Here is a 12,957-nt window from a genome sequence, read left to right as displayed (position 1 = left end):
CATCAAGGTTTGTTCAAAATGGTACTTCGTCCTGGCACCAAAGATCAGGTTTCTATTGTTCGCCCTGATGATTTTGTTGACCATGTTTCTGAGCGTTATCCCTCTGTTTTTGGCAAGGAACTAGGCGAGATTAAAGGATTCTCTCATGTAATTAGAGTCAAGGATGGTGACATACCTGTGAAGCACAGGTTACCATTCAGTTTCAGGGACCAATTGGAGCAGGAGCTTAATGGTTTGTGTGAGAAAAGTATTATAGAACCTATTGAATCATCGCTTTGGTTATCTCCTTTGGTGGTCGCAAAGAAAAAAATGGAGAACTTCGTGTTTGTGTTGACTTGCGCAGCCACAATAAGAACATTTGGGTAGATTCACATCCTCTTCCAAAGATTTCTGATATGTTGTCTATGATCTCTGGTTCTAAATGGTTTAGTAAGCTGGATCTGGCATCAGCATATCATCAGATTGTTTTGGATCCTGCTTCAAGACATCTCACTGCGTTTGTGTCGCCTATCGGTTCTTTTCAGTACTGTTGTATGCCCTTTGGGCTGGCCTCTGCGGCTGCAGTTTTTCAGAGAATTATGTCTTGCATGCTCAAAGGCATTAAAGGAGTGGTCGTATTGCAAGATGATGTTTTGATACATGGTGATTCTAGTGAATCTCATGACGAGACCCTGTATTGTGTCCTTGATGTGTTGCAGGATAGTGGGGTCGTTCTTAAGAAAGAGAAGTGTGTGTTGAAAGTCCAAAAAGTTGAGTACTTGGAGCATGTTCTATCTGAGCATGGTGTTGAACCCAGACCTGGTTTGGTCAAGGCTATTGTTGACAGCACAGCTCGTATAGACAAAGTTGGTCTCAAGTCATTCATTGGACTCTGTGAGTTTTATTCTCGGTTTGTTCCGGACTATGCTGCTAGGGTTCAGCCACTTACCAATATGCTCAAGAAGAGGGTTTCTTTTGCGTGGGATGACCATTGTCAGGGTGGGTTTGAGTGGCTCAAGGCCCAGTTAGTTTGTCCGAAAATTCTAAGACCTTTTGATCCTGATGTGATGTGCACTATCACTGTTGATGCCAGTGGACTCGGTTTGGGTGCAACTCTCACAAAATGCGTCAATGGGACAGAGAACACTTTGGGCTATACTTCCAGGGTTTGGTGTGGTGCTGAACTTAACTTTGCTGTAATAGAGAGAGAGCTTTTGGCTTGTTGGTGGGCCGTCAGAAAGTTCAATCCCTACATCTGGGGGAAGACATTTCCAACTACGCACCAATCACAGTCCTCTAGTCTCGATTCTTTCAGGTGAAAAGCTTAAAGAACACACACCTAGAATAGCTTGTTTGTCCACTAAGTTGTTGCAGTATGACTTTGAAGTATCGTATATTCCAGGTAACAAGAATGGGAGAGCTGATTACTTTTCAAGATTTCCTGTTGAAGATGATGGCGAAGTTGATGAAGATGATGAGGATGACTATTTTGTTGAGAGTTTGGTCCTGAATGACGTGTGCAGTCAGTGAAAAAGAATGGAGGGACGAACTTTCAAAAGAAAATTTACTCTCTCAAGTTGTCAAATTTGTCAAAGACGGTTGGCCAAGAGAAAAAAGTGTGTCTTTCTCTTTACAAACCTTTGTAAAGGTTTCTATGGAGCTTTCTGTGGAGGATGGTTTGTTGGTCCAGGGTGACAGGTTTGTTCCCCCAGATGTGCTGAGAGCAAGATTAATAGAAGGAGCACGAGGGGCATTTAGGCAAGACGCTCACCAAAAGAAGGTTACGAGAATATTTTTGGTGGCCTCAGATGGACAAAGATGTTGATTTGTACGTGAGCAAATGTGTGGTGTGTTCCAGTGCTGAAATGAGTTTCAACCTCAGAACCCCTCCTCTTCAACCCATTGAGTTACCTGCCAGACCATGGGAGAAGATTGGTATTGACCTTGTTGGTCCTTTCATTGTTCTCCCTGCTTCTTTGAGGTTTGAGATTGTGGCCATTGATTATTATTCCAAATGGCCTGAGATTCTTTCATTAGTGAGCCTAACTCGAAGAGTGAGATTGATTTCCTGAAAGACATTTTTCTACGTGACTGTTTTGCCTCTACCATTGTGAGTGACAATGGTGTGCAATATGTCAGCCAGGAATTTGATTTTTTTTTAAGCAAGGTGGTATAGCTCATTCCAGGAGCTTTCTTTATCACCCACAAACTAATGGTTTAGTGGAGCGCATGAATAGGGTGCTTAACAACTGTGTGCAATGGGCTTTGGCAGGGAAGTGCAACGTCCAGAATGCAGTTAGATCCATGCTTTGGTTCTATCGCACCACACCCCACTCTTCTACCAAAGTGTCTCCCTATGAACTTTTACGTGGAAGGAAACCTTGTTCTAAAGTTTGTCCCGGGTGGATGTCAAAGTGGGTAAAGATGGACTCCGTCATCGATATGGATGACGTTGTGGGAGAAAATGTTTCCCAAGCTCAAACCAGACAAAAATGTATTTTGATCTCAGGAAAAAATCTGTTCCCCACTCCTTTTCTGTTGGTGATGTGTTACGTGTGCAGATTCCTGTTCACAACAAAAAAAGGAAACTTAAAGTTCACTGATCCTTTGGTTATAGACAAAAGTTAATGGTAATGCTGTCAGAGTTAATAACAAACAATGGTGGAATGTGTCTAGAGTTGTAAGAAATTCTGGAAGTCATGTTAGTAATGATTTACATTTCGAACTACATGACGAAGATGATATTTCTCCTTCTGGAGTCTCTTTTCTGTCCTGCTTATGCAGGAGCAATAGGCAACGTTCTGTTCCTGCCAGATATCGTTACGTTTTTCTTCTCTTTCTACTTTTTATTTTTTTCCATGTTTTTTTCCCCTAGTTTTGCTTTCTTCTTTCTTTTTGTTTGTTATGAGGAGGAGGATAATGTAGTGGTCTCTCTCATGCTTATTTGCCTAATCTGCTCGTGCCAGGGTGTCCTGGCTGAGAGCTTTCTATCTTAGAATGTTAGTAGTTGGTTTTGAACTTACTGTGTCAGTTGTTGCCGAGATGAACTTTTCTGCTGGTTGCTGCACGGCACCTGTGTGTGAAATAAACCTTTTTAAGCAACAGATTTGATTTGTCCAGTGTCCTGCTTACTACAAACATCTTTGCATGACTCTTTACATATGATTCGGATATGTGTGGAAGAATATGTACACTTGAGAGGAACTGTGATTCAGAACTAGAGGCTCCCTGACTACACCTTTATGCCAGACTGTGCACTGAGTATGGAACAAAAATCCTGTAGGAAGCCTTTAAAGGAGAAGAACCCTGTCTGTTGTTGAAGGGGGTTGTTGGACTACATCTTAAAGAAAAAGATCCTGCCCTGAATGAGCTTAACAGCCTAGCTGCATGAGGCCCTGTTGAAGATGTAGTTGTGAAGTCTGTGCAGCTGCAAGACACAACATTGCGAAGGTGTTGTACAGGGAAAACACCTACCTCGGTCTGTAACACTCAGGGCCCAGGGGAAACATTTTCACCCGTTTCACTGTTTGATGAGCCCATTTTGTCCTTGACCTTGGTAGCACTACCGAGAAACTACAGCCTGTCCCTGCTTTGACAGACACTCTCTGTTCCACCTCCTGAACTGGAAAAATCTGAGAGGTAACTTGGCGAGGTCATGCTGAATCCTTAACTGCATACAGCATCTAAATCAGTTGCATAGATAATATTGATTTCAACTTCAAGTCCCTGTCTCCAGCTCTTTCACTAAGGTCTTTCCAAGTCAGAGCCAAGCCACCAGTACTGAAGGCGTCCTCCACCATTGAGAAAATCCTACAGTGACTCGTGGCTTCAAAGACACAGGACTGAAATTTGACAGTTCCAAAATAAAATCCCCACTAATGCACTTATATATTTTTGCTGAATGTGGATACAAAGGAGCCCAATGTTTACCCTGAGTGAAGACTTAATTGAGCATGTAATGCTAGTATGTGGCTAGGCCTTGACAACAACTTTTTTCCATCCATGGCCAAAAGAACCAGCAAAGTAACAACTGCAGACAATGATATTTTGACCAGAATGCCATAGTAAAAGGGTGTCATGGTAGGATTTCAAGAACAGTTTTTTACGAGCTTGTTTTTGTTCAAAATGCACTCTGAACAGGACGGATTTCAGTTTACCAATGCTCTATATCCATTGATGAATTTTGGTAATCATGCTGGAGAAGCAAAGGTGAGAATGGCGATGTTTTGGCACCTTCATACATGTAGTGAGCAGGGTGCAGGTGTGCTTCTTGAACACTTGAGGTGATGAAGATTTATTTATTGTATTTATAAAGCGCTAACTGCCACCAAAAATGGTATCCTGGTGCTACCATACAAGGAGCTATCTAGCTGAGAGTGCACATGACAACTTCCAACAGCAGAATGGAATTACTTCGGAAGAGCCAGGTCTTCAGAGCCTTTCTAAATTTCAGCAACTCCGATGAGGACCTCAGTAAGTGCGGATGCTCATTCCATATCTGAGTTGCTTTACCTGAGAAAGACCGTCCCCTTGTCTAGACTTTTGGTACGTACAAGTGCAGACAAGGTTTGCAGTGCTTGATCGGAGAGATCTTGGAGGATTATATCTTCTGAATCTAGATTGCAGCTTCTGAGGGCCATTTTTCATTGTAGAGCCTTGAAAACAATACACATAGCCTTAAACGTGATCTTTTGCTTCAGAGGAAGTCAGAGTAATTCCTTAAGGGCATCACTGGCTGAGGACCTATGAGGTCTATTCAGTACCAGTTTAGCCACAGCTACTTGTACTCTGTACAGTCGCTTGACCAGGTATTCAGGTGCTCAAAGTAAGAGTGTTACAATAATCTAGTCTGCTAAGTATGGTACTCCTCACCACCATAGTTCTAGGTTTGGGGGGGGGGGGGAGCAACAGGTTGAGCAGCTTCCAAAGCCCACATAGAAATGCAAAACAAGTGTCTGCCACTTTAGTCATGCGGTTCTCCAGGGTCAATATATTGTCAAACACAATCCTAAGGGTATCGACTGTGTCCGAAGGCAGTCGAGCCCTTCTGATGGTGCAAGAAATTGTGGGGAAGTGTTATAGGGATTCTACGTGGAGCACAGCAGAGGAACTCGGTTTTATCCCCATTAAGTTTCAATGAGTTGGCTTTCAGCCACTCACAAATTTCTGTCATGGCTTCCTGGAAGTCGGTTATTGTCCCCTCCTGATTACTGGCAAGAGAAAGAATAAATTGCAATTTGTCCACACAGTTGACCACTTTTAGGCCATGTTATTGATATGGCTCATAAATACATTGAACTGAACAGGACTTAGAGCCGATCCCTGTGGCACTCCCCGATGCACGTTTTTGTATTCAGAGCAATAGGGTGACAGAGCAACGGCTGGGCACCGATCTGTTAAGTATGATTCCATCCATTTCAGGACTGTGCCCCACCCCCCACTCCAATTGCAGCTAGCCTGTCCAGGAGGATTGAATGGCAGACCATATCAAAAGCAGCCGTTACATCGAGCATTATCAGGACTGTCGGCTGGCCACCATCTATCCTTATCCGCAGCTTGCCCCGAGCAGGGATGAGGACTTACTTGGTACCCTGGCCTAGTCCGAATCCGAACTGCTCTTCCTCAAGGAGAGACAATTCCAGGAAGTGAGATAGCCTTCTGCTCACATATCACTCGATTTTCACTGGGAAATGAATGAGCGATATGGGTCTATAGTTGCTTAGAATCAGTGGATCTGCTAAAGATTTTTTTTAGAGAGTGTAACTATAGCCTTCTTTTATGCAGATGGTACAGTCCCTGACTTCAGTGATTGATTACAAAACTGCAGAGCAGGGGGGCCCAACTCATCTTCAAACTCTACAGTCTGGGAGGTAGGGGATCTAATGGAAATCCCGTGTTTGTAGATCTGGCAGTGAGCAGAGGACATTCCATTGGGATGGGTTCGATAATATCGTACCTCTGGGCCTGACATTCCATTACTTCTTCTCTGTTCAAGGCCAAGGTGTATGGGGTTTGAATAGTGACACCCATTTCTTCCAATATCCTGTTAATTTTCTTACCAAAGTTGTCAGGTTATCGCAGAGCTCCTTCGATGGAGTGACCGCCTGTTTAGTTTAGCTCCTGAAGGATATTGAAGACCTTCCTCGTGCCATTAGAGGCAACATGAATTTCATTAGCGAAGTATTCTGCCTCGGCTTTGCTGACCTCTCTCTCGCAGTTGTATAGAGAAATCTTTAGGCATTTCTTATTGGCTTCGAGGTATCCCCTCCGCCATTTCCTTTCCAGCTGTCTGAATGCTAATTTATGAACACAGTGGTCCCGGAAAAGGACAATAATAGTGAAAAAAATAAATATAGACTTAGAATCAGTTCTATATTGTGCTGTCCAGCTGGACAGAATCAATTTAATATTTTCGAATACTTAGCAACCAATAACGTGGGGACACAATCCTGCATCCAGCAAGGTATCCATATAACAGAACAAAGGCTCAGGCAGAACTAAATGCTTGAGCATAATACATTACTTTAAGCAAGCATAGATTTCCGGAGACACCATTCCACATGAGCAATGATAAGTATAGTTGCGTTTACGGTGTCAAAAGAGTCAACGATGTTTCGATCCCATGAGAACAATTGTGGGATCATCATCAGGACATTGAAATACATGCCTGAATGAATGCCATCTGATAATCTTAAAAAGGCAGGGGTTTGTGGGGAGGACGGGCTTGCCAGTGCGTCGATCCGGAGAGGTGCAAGAAACATCAATGAGTTGCAAGCGGAATAACTGTAACTGAAGATCCGATGGAGGTGGGAAATACATGTCTGAATGAATGCCATCTGATAATTTTAAAAAGACAGTCCACGCCTCGATCCGGAGAGGTGCAAGCAACTGCTATCGCGGTACAGCCTCTGTGTGGACCACTATAACGTGTGCGCTCGGACACGCTATCGCCGTCCACAGAGAGGCTTTCACATTCTTGTGCCCTGCACCACCTACGGTTCATCAACCGCTTTTCCATGCGGGCAACCCATTGTAGTTGCCCCACCTCCATCGGTTTTCCAATTACAGTTATTCCGCTTGCAACTCATTGCACTTACTTGCACCTCTCCGGATCGACGCACTGGCAAGCCCGTCCTCCCCACAAACACCTGCCTTTTTAAGATCAATTTATCTAGGTTTCACGAATCCCCTGTTCATACACTGCGCTTTTGACTTCTATAGATTTCTCTAAGACTAGACTGGTGCAGAGGTAAAAAATAGGCAGCCTATCTATTCTATTAGGTTTATGCCAGGCTCTTCCTATTTTTAACGACAGAGAAGCCTGTTTGCAGAGGTAGGGCTCCTTTCCCATTATTTGAAATGAGCTGAGAGCATGACCTATCCATCATAGTGGCACAATATCATGTACTGAGATCCGACCGTTATGAACAAGAATGAGGTTTAGGGTGTGTCGTGCCTGATGGGTGGGGCCACACACGTTGTTGAAGGGCTAAGATCTCACACGACCTCAGCAGTTCCTGAAAAGAGGGTGAGGGGTCCGCTTCTGCCCAAAGATTAAAGTCCCCTAAGATGCAACTTCAGCTGCATTCCTACAAAATCATGAGAGTGAAAGTGCATTACACGTACACATCTGAGAAAGGAACAATGCAGCTGCAATATTGCTGATCGGTACCTGAAAAGACAAAGTAGTATCATGCCAAACTGATTTATACAGGAAATCTTGAATAACTTTCCTGACTAAACGAGCTAATGTGGAACTGAAACCAACTGTGCCAGATCAATACTAGATTGTTTACAAAAAACCAAATGAGTGATGTTAAAAGCTAAAGCACAAGGGTGTCTTCTACAGAAACCGTGGAGAAGTGTGGCTCAATGGTTAGAGCGGCAGACCCTGATGCAGAGGTCTGGCCTGGGACCAGGGTTCAATTCCAGCCTCGGCGGCTCTTGGATTCAATTTCCCCTGACCTGATCATTCTCGCCTCGGTGCCTATTCTAATCATGGGTCCCACTGTGCAACTCTGGGCAATAGCTTGCTTAATCTCCACAACGGCCCCCACAGCGCTAGGATGCCTGGCTTCACCTTGGGGGGTGCCCAGGAGTGGACATCTCACAGGAAAATCAGGAAGGGTTCCACAGCGGTATGAATACAGCGCTACGAGACCTCTGGGTAGAAGTGCGCTATATAAGTACAAATACATTTACATTTTACATATGTGAGGGACCTCCAAGTTGACCCACCTCATATTTTTCAGAAATCCTAAATACTGTTTTATGTTGTATGTTGTTTTAATTATTAGGCCTAAGGAATCCCAGCAAATTTATTCCACCCACGAGTCATAAGGTTCTCGACGTCTTTGAAAAAATTGTTTTAAAGGAAGTCCAAGACACATTTGAACAACCTCGTTCCAAAAATTCCAACCTAAATCAAAAAGAAAGACAAACTTTAGAACAATTGTCCAAAAACAAAGAGATAACCATTCGACAAGCCGATAAGGGCGGAGCCCTTGTGATCATGGATACTGATTTCTACAACACCAACGTTAATCAACACGTTAATGACACCAATATTTACTCAAGCCATGACAGGGATCCCACCACCGAATTCAAGAACATTTTGAATCTAATAGTAAATGCAGCCATCTCTCAAGGAACCATTGGTATCAAAGAGAAAGAATACTTGATCAAATCCAACCCGGCAACTCCCTACATCTACATGATTCCAAAAGTTCACAAAAATGCCAATTTCCCACCATTTCGCCCAATTGTCTCCACCATAAACTCTATCCACGAACCAGTGGGAAAGTTTTTAGACAAGCATTTTCAACCACTAGTCCGAAATATGAGTACCTACATTAAAGATACCACCCACTTTCTCAATTTATTGGAATCCAACAGACAATCATTTACCGCAGACATGATAATGTGTACCATCGACGTGAAATCTTTGTATACGTCTATACCCCACGACTTGGGCTTACAAGCGGTGGAATATTACTTGACCACAAGCGACCATGAGGAAATGTTTAAAGTATTCCTAATGGAACTATTACACTTCACGCTATACCACAGTTATTTCAAATGGGAAGACCAATATTTCATCCAATCATCAGGAACATCTATGGGAAATTGTGCCGCACCGGCATATGCCAATCTTTTCATGTACAAATTCGAACAAGAGCATATTTTATCCAATCCAAATTGGCACAGACATATCATCATGTATGGAAGGTACATTGACGACATTTTTGTATTGTGGAATGGCTCAGAAACCCTTCTGTTAACAGCTATCGAAAAATTGAATCAGGTCGACGACAGAATTGGCTTTACGCATAATATCAACAAAAGGGAAATACCATTCCTAGATGTCTTGGTCATTAACAATGAAGGTAACCTTGAAACTAAAGTATTCACCAAACCGACTGATAAAAACAATTTTTTACATTTTTCAAGTTTTCATCAGCCTTCACTAAAACAGCATCTACCATTTTCACAATTACTACGCCTTAAAATAATTTCTTCCAATACAGATTATTACAATCAATCCAAAATCACTACCATTCAGAAATTCAGACAAAGAGGATATCCTGAAACCATCTTAAACCAAGCACAGGAAAGAGTCCGGAAACTTGAACGCAAACAGTTATTGACAACTCAACTCAAAAATGAATCACAAAGACCAGTATTCATTTCTAAATTCTCCACCAGAAGTTTCAGTATTAAGAAAATCATTTTGAAACACTGGCCACTACTTACGCAAGAAGAAGATTTCAGAGGAATATTTCACAACATCCCTAGATTTGCGTACAATCGTACTCGTAATCTCAAGGAATTGCTCAGACCCAAAGAGGTAGTTACCACAGTTAAGCATCAAGGAACTATTCCGTGTCACAATTGTAGTAATTGCAACGCCATAATTAAGGGCAGTGAAATATTGCACCCCACACAAGGAACAAAAATAAAACTACGAGTATCAGGCACATGCGATAGCAGCAACGTGATGTGATATACTTACTGAAATGCCCGTGTGGTCTACCTTACGTGGGGAAAACACAAAGAAAACTAAAAACCAGGATTATTGAACATAAAAGCAACATTAGACTAAAGAACACTAAATCCACGGTTGCTTTACATTTCACTGAGCATCATCATAATCCCAGTCAATTACGTTTCTGTATACTAGAACAGGTACCTATCCTCTCTGGAAGAGACAATTCTCAACACCTTCTGAGAAGAGCAATATTTTGGATGACGCATCTGAATACGCTTCAACCGAAAGGTTTAAATGAACGTTTCGAATTACATTGTTTTTTGTAAAGTAACTATGACTTCATGCATACCGTTTTGTATAACGGAAACATCCATCACTGCCACTGGTTAGATTGACACAAATGTTACAGGTTCCAAAACACAAGCATTTTTTCTCACTCGATGCCGTTTTTTTTTTTTTTCACGCTCCATCAATCACATTTTGACCACATTATATTAGCGTTGTTCTGATACTATGGAATTTGACAACAGTGTACAGATCAAATTATCAACGTATCTACCGTTAACGTTTTCCGTATTTTATTCATAGGCCATTTAAGGATAAGGGACGTCATCATCGTTCCGCAGTACCTTCGTAGATTTTCAAATACTCATTATACCCTCCTGGTGTTGTAGATGTTCACACATCCACACACAGGAGATGCATTCACCATTTCTTCTTTTTTTCATTACTCAAAACTTTATTGAATTGACACACAGGCATCTTCATTCTTTGAGAACAATTCTGGAAATATATTACCGTTAAATTTTAACGCATGTAAAAGGTCAACACGATGACCATTACAGTTTTAGTCAACACATGTTTCCGCTAACTATACTATTGTTCAGACAGACATTTTTACATTCACGACGCACAGCCTTTTTTTACTTTTCATTATCATGTGACGAGTGACTCATGGTACCGCGAATATACAAGGAAGTAAACACTTCCTGATTCCTAACGCACGACTTTACAATGCCACTCGACTGACATCCCATTGCGGTAAGACTTCAAACAACCGTCTTCACGGTTTGTACAGCTTCTTAGAACTTTAGTTGTACTCTGTTTACTAATTAGTATCGTTTACCTTTTTACTAGACAATCTCTTTCAACACTTATGGTTTGCCACGACAGACTGACAGAAATTGACGTTTATCTTTTGACAGGTCAGTTTGATCCCCCGTTTTTGATTTACCCGGTAGTTTTGTTACCATCCTCAACACCCAAGCGCGTTCTTTAAGCTCGCATTAATCACGTTTAAACAGGAGTTTTGTCCCATCCTCGAAATTCATGTCGTTACAGTCGCGATTCACGTTTTCTGTTTGAAATAGTTCCCGCACAAACACACAAGTCCGCCATTACCTTAATGCATGAATTTTACACCTTCATAGTCCGGTACTCTTCCGCTCACAAACTAGTGTACTTCTTTTTAATATCTAATTGGGTGCTAGCTCAATATGTTTTGACTATTTTCATGAAATTTGTGTTGTATCTGGTTACTTGAACATAATGTTTTATGCTTTCAGAAATGTAAGTCACCTGAAGAAGGGTTCGCCCGAAATGCATAGGGCTGAAATAATTTGAACTTGATTATGAACTTGTCGAAAACCAACATGGGTTATACTATGCTAGAAATAGTATGAATGTTAAAGAAATTGCTTACAATTTGAATTAAAGAACATTTTGCGAAAGAACTTATTATTAACTGGATCACCATTATTTGAATTTTGACAACAACGGAGTGCTGTGTAAAGGACGTTACTCCTACGGGAGACAACGCATTCATTCTTATAGTCTTCACCTCCTGGCTCAGGAGGTCATTTACCAGGCACCCTAAATAAATCCAACAGCATCTACCATATACACAAGGAGTGCGACGTTCCACAATCCAATTGGAGTTTCACATTATGTTGTAGCCTACCATACTAGTCTCTAGGCTTCCAACTAGTTAATTCTGTATAAAGAGCAATGAATTATAAAGATTTTCATTTTATGACATCATTACAGTGAGATATTGGTTGAAATGTTAGCACTAAGATCAAAATACATTACATTGATTTGGTCAGTTATGGTTATCTGTAATACCATAGCTCTCTCAAATTCACAACTCATGTTCTTAAGGCAAGATCTGCTGGATTCGACAATCTAGGCTTGTGCATTAACCATAATTGGCACGTCTTGAAATAGAAAATGCCTGGAAGTTATTTATTATCTTGCAGTACTTGTTTTCTGCTCCGAAGAGCCAGTACTCTCTGAAATTCAATGGAGTTCCGAATTTGGATTGCTGTGTTTATTAATTCCTCTCACATTGCTGTTCCTGCTTGCTTCAAGGCAACAGAAACTAGTGCACCTGCAACTGTTTTCCATACACTATAAATACTCATGGTTGCTCACAACATTTTTTTCAATTATATTTCTGGTTTAAACCTATCACTTTTGCTATTAGTCACTTTCATGCATTTATCATTCTTTCATCTCTTAGGCTATTGCTGCATATTTTTAATCTTATTCCATGACTCCTACACCTCATAAAATAAAATGTGAATAACAGGTATTTGTTGTTAGCTACCTCAATAGTACTAATTTGATTGATCTTAGAAGGATAAAAGTCTAGTCAGGCCTACTGGAATTCAAACTTTTTACCATGTGGACAAACATGGATTCCTGAAGGGAATGCATGCATCCACCCAACCTCACACAATAATTAAATTGAAGTGCACTTATTATGCCATCTGAAAAACTTCCAATGATATAACTTGAAGCAGAGAACAAGCAATGTTGACAAATAGCTTTTTAGAGTGTATTACTATTTAATATTCTACAGGTATAAATGTTTATGGGTGTGATGCAAGTCTTGGCATTGATTCTGTGTTATTGTGGCACCTTAGGTCATCACACTTCATGCTCAGTTCCTGTGCTCCCTGAATGTCTGTGCAGTCAACATCGGTGGC

At 41.4% G+C, this 12,957-nt stretch overlaps 1 protein-coding gene across 2 annotated transcripts in view; it reads right to left on the bottom strand.

Moving 5' to 3' along the window:
- The window catches only part of LOC146805500 (transcription factor 15-like), a 108,508-nt gene that overhangs the window by 83,244 nt on the left and 12,307 nt on the right, over positions 1–12,957 (bottom strand). Inside the window, exon 3 of one of the 2 annotated variants that reach the window (XR_014967848.1) lies at positions 3,001–3,052. The exons of the other annotated variant lie outside the window; for it this stretch is intronic. The gene's annotated coding sequence lies outside the window, so the exon portion shown is untranslated. Of the gene's footprint in view, positions 1–3,000; positions 3,053–12,957 lie in introns of those variants that run through there. 2 annotated transcript variants of the gene reach the window in all.

The sequence above is a fragment of the Triturus cristatus genome, chromosome 8 (genome assembly GCF_964204655.1).
Source record: "Triturus cristatus chromosome 8, aTriCri1.1, whole genome shotgun sequence".
Lineage (NCBI taxonomy): Eukaryota > Metazoa > Chordata > Amphibia > Caudata > Salamandridae > Triturus > Triturus cristatus.
The sequence above is the reverse complement of the archived record's forward strand: the minus strand, read 5'-3'. Positions and strand labels throughout refer to the sequence as shown.